Source organism: Adiantum capillus-veneris, chromosome 12, assembly GCF_014529385.1.
Source record: "Adiantum capillus-veneris isolate H3 chromosome 12, ASM1452938v2, whole genome shotgun sequence".
Lineage (NCBI taxonomy): Eukaryota > Viridiplantae > Streptophyta > Polypodiopsida > Polypodiales > Pteridaceae > Adiantum > Adiantum capillus-veneris.
Genome location: NC_140942.1, coordinates 16,955,431 through 16,960,308, shown reverse-complemented (window position 1 = coordinate 16,960,308; position 4,878 = coordinate 16,955,431).

Here is a 4,878-nt window from a genome sequence, read left to right as displayed (position 1 = left end):
CAATGGGAAATTTGTGGATGTATGACTTTGTGGGAAGTCTATGTACTGTCAGATTTACTGCAGCTTTTTTTGAGGGTCGAGTGAGGTTTTATTGAGCTGGGGGATTCTCGAATGTTGAGATCCTTTCGGTGATACAAGTCTTGGAGCGATCTCTCGAGAACCCTTAGATAGGCAGCTAGGATGTACTGATTGTGAGTTAGACAGTTGGGATTGCATCTTTGCTTTACTGCCGTTGAGGCATTGTCGCAGTCTATGTCTACAGGACAGTGACAGGACAGTCAGAGACAGTACAGCTGCAGGACAGCTTTACCCACAGCTTACAATGTCAGAGAGTGTTTTTGAGCTGTTTTTTGGTCTGCTTTTGAGTACACCAGAACCATTTTACAAAGGAGACTTTGCCGAAATTTATGCAGAATCTGAAGCTTTCTTGGCTCATTTGACAGGTTGATATTGTTTCAGAGGTCAGTTTATAGGGGAAACTCTACCGAATTTTTCCTAGGAAAGTAAACCACTGTGAAGTGTAGCTATGGTTGGATCACTGGACATTGCTCTTTACAATATCAAGAAGCTGGATGGAACCAATTTCCCATTGTGGAAGAAGCAGATTTGGCACGTGTTGGTACAAAAGAGGCAGATAAAACCTATAAAGCTCAAGGGGATAAAACCAGAAGATATGGACGAAGATGAATGGAGCGAAATGGATGAATTGACACTTTCTACCATTATGCTGACTTTGGCAGAAAGCGTTTACTTCAATGTAGCAGACGACATGTCGGCTTATCAAGCATGGTTAAAGCTGAGTGACCTTTATGAGAAGCAGAGTGCGGCTTCACAGGTATACTGGCTTAAGAATCTTGTTGAGTTGAAGATGAACGAAGAGACACCTATGTCCAATCATCTGAATGAATTAAACACAATCTACAGTCAGTTGTCAGCTCAAGGTGTCAAATTTGATGAACCTGTTAGAGCTATGTTCCTAGTGATCACATTGCCGGAAAGTTGGGACACTTTTCGCACAGCTTTGAGTAATTCTGCACCTCCCGATGGTTTGAACATAGCAGGTGTAGAAGGAAGTCTGCTTACTGAAGAAACCAATAGAAAGACAATGGACAAAGGCAAAGGAACAGCCTTAGTTGTCAGGGGAAGGACCAAAGAAAAGTACAAAGGTGGAAAGAGGAATCAGTCTCGTAGCAAGTCCCGCAGTGCTAAAGGCAAGAGTGACATAGAATGCTACCATTGTGGCAAGAAGGGTCACATGAAAAGAGACTGCAGAGAATAGAAAACAGAAAAAGGCAAAGAGAAAGCTGAAGACCATAGTGAGAAGAACAAGTCCTCAGTGAAGATTCAAGAAATTAATGTGACAAACACTGTTGTAGAGGATGACAGTTTAGTGTCAGGAGACATCTACTTCTTGAAGAATACAAAAGACTCAGCTCTTCTTACAGCATCCGATGGAAATGCACTGAGTGACTGGATTATAGACTCAGGGGCATCACTTCATGTGTCTCCAAACAAGGAGTGGTTTACCTCTTATGTGACCACTAAAGATCATGTTCGGCTAGGCAATGGGCAGACATGTGAGGTCTTAGGTGTTGGAGATGTTCAATTGAAGTTTCAGAATGGCTCTTCTTTCACGCTGAAGAATGTGAGACATGTTCCCGCAATTACAAAGAGCTTGATCAGCACAGGTTTACTTGATGATGCTGGCTACGTCACCACTTTTGGACAGAACATGTGGAAGATATCCAAGGGTTCTATGACAGTAGCACATGGAGTAAAGTCTGGAGGACTTTACATGATTTATGTATCAAATGTCTCTAAAAATGTAATCAATGTAACCGAGCAGTCGAACGTTTCTTTGTGGCATAGCCGGTTAGGCCATATGTCCAAGAATGGGAATGGTAATCTTGTCTCGTTCTGGTTATTTGCCTGGCTTTTCATTTAATGATTTTGAATTCTGTGAACATTGTCTGTATGGTAAGCAAACACAGCAGCCACATAAGCATAGAAGCAGTAGAAGAGATACACAGTTGGCACTTGTTCATAGTGATTTGTGTGGACCTATGCCTAACCTATCTCTAGGGGGAGCTTCTTACTTTGACATTTATAGATGATTACTTGAGGAAAGTAAGGGTTTACTTTCTCAAGCACAAGGATGAAGCGTTTAGTGTTTTCAAAACGTTTGTGACACTTGTGGAGAATCAGAGTGGCAAGAAGCTTAAATGCTTACGCACTGACAATGGTGGAGAGTATGTTTCAAAGGCCTTTCAGGACTTTTGTGAGTCAAAAGGTATAAAACGTGAACTTACTGCTCCTTACAATCCTCCTCAAAATGGTGTTGCTGAGAGGATGAATAGGACCATACAAGAGAAGGTCAGAAGTATGTTGTCTAATGCACATCTGCCAAATGGGTTTTGGGTTGAAGCTGTATCAACAGTTGTTCATCTTGTAAATAGATCTCCTAGCAAGGTTTTGCAGAAGGATTCAGTGCCAGAGATGGTATGGTCAGGCAAGGTGCCCTCATACAAGCATCTCAGAGTCTTTGGCTGTGAGGCATATACTCACGTTCCAAAGGAATTTAGGAACAAAATTGAGCCAAAGAGTAGAAAGTGCATCTTTCTAGGCTATGGTAATTCTGGTGAGATGGGGTACAGACTTTGGGACCCCGAATCTAGAAAGGTTGTCCGTAGCAATGATGTTCACTTTAATGAATCCAAATATCATTCTAAACCAGAGAGGGTTGAGGAGATTAGAAGAGTTGTCTTCCAAGAAGATGGACCTGCACGTGCAAGACATAATGTCAGGGCTCAAGAGGAGCAAGGACAGGATAGAGTGGAACCACAGGTTGTGGCTGAGCTTGAGCCACCTATTGTGCGTAGATCTGGACGTGTCACGCGACCTCCTGATAGGTTTGTTCCATCTATGAACTATGTCATGTTGATTGATTGCAATGAGCCTTCATGTTACAAGGAAGCAGTGCAAATGAAGGACTCCGGGAATTGGCAATTGGCCATGCAGTCAGAGATGACAGCTCTGCATAAAAACCAGACATGGAAGCTAGTTAAATTACCACGGGGCAAAAAGGCTCTACCTTGTAAATGGGTTTACAGGTATAAGATCACCGCTTATGATAGTCAGCCAAAGTACAAAGCAAGGCTTGTTGCCAAGGGCTTTAAGCAAGAACAAGGCATTGACTTTGATGAAGTCTTCTCTCCGGTGGTCAAGATGACTACATTGAGATGCTTTCTTGCATTGGTTGCCATATTAGATTTGGTGTTGCACCAAATGGATGTCAAGACAACGTTCTTGCATGGTGATTTAGATGTGGAAATTTACATGCAGCAGCCAGAAGGGTTTGTTGAGAAAGGCAAGGAAGATTGGGTATGCCAGTTGTTAAAGAGTCTTTATGGCTTAAAACAATCACCGAGGGCATGGTACCATAAATTCCACAAGTTTATGCTTTCTCAAGGCTACAAACGTAGTGAGTTCGATCACTGTCTATATACAAAGAAGGCTAAGGATGGTAGTTGGCTGATCCTTATTTTGTATGTGGATGACATGTTGATTGTTGGCAAGCACTTGGAAGAAATTTCAGCTTTGAAGTCAAAGATGGCAAAATCGTTTGACATGAAAGACATGGGTGAGGCAAGTCATATACTTGGTATGCGCATTGAGAGAGACAGATCAAAGAAGTTGATTTGGTTATCTCAAACAGAGTATATTGACAAGGTTTTGCAACGTTTCAATATGGAGAAGGGAAAGGCACTGAGTGTTCCATTGCCACCATATGTGAAACTTAGCAAACAAGATTGTCCTGTGTCTGAGGAAGAACAGGCTGAAATGGATAAGATTCTATATGCGTTTGCAGTGGGTAGTTTGATGTATGCAATGATTGCTACTCGCCCAGACATTGCATTTGCAGTGGGAGTAGTAAGTCGATACATGTCAAACCCAGGCAAGAAACATTGGGAGGCAGTGAAAGGAATATTGAGATACCTGAAAGCTACAAAGAGTATGCGTATATGCTATGGGAGTCAGGAGCTAAGTGTAAAGGGTTTTACAGACTCAGATTATGCAGGTGACTTAGACAACCGAAGGTCTACGTCAGGGTATGTCTTTACATTGGCTGGTGGAGCAGTATCATGGCGTTCTAGATTACAAGATTGTGTTACTCAGTCTACTACAAAGGCTGAATATGTTGCAGCATCAGAGGCATGCAAAGAATCAATTTGGCTTAATCGACTAGTAACAGATTTGGGAATCAAAGAAGAGATGCCTGTGTTATATTGTGATAGTCAAAGTGCTATACAATTGGCTCGCAATCCAGTTTATCACTCAAAGACAAAGCATGGTGTAGGGTAGTATATCACTTCTCTACATCTCTTGTATATTAGCTTGTATAGTAGCTTCTCTCACACTTAAAGTACCACATTGGACTTTAAGTGGGAGGTTGTTGGGGTATAAAGCCCAATGTGGTCGCCCAGGTAAGTGGGCGGGCCGCCAGGTATGTACACATATTCTTTTGTAAAAACCTAATAAGAACTCACTATGCTCTACACATTACAGTAGAGCGAGTTCACCATATCGTCGTGCTCTTCTTCTCGCACTCTCTCTCGCGTCGCACTTCCGCTCGTACTCCTTCAATTACTGTGGATAATCAATTAGAGTTTTTGCTCTCTAGTGATTTTTGAGTAGAGTTCTCTCTAGGTAAGAGAGAAATGGCCAAGACTCTAAGTCTGAATTTTTTTTTGAAGAGAGGGGAGGGGGGGGGGGGGGGGGGGGCTATTTATTGGATTTAGGGCTCCTGGGATGCTTCTGGCAGTTACTTGCAACTCAAGTCAGCACCCAACCTTCCCCTAGCGCCACTTGGTGCTAATT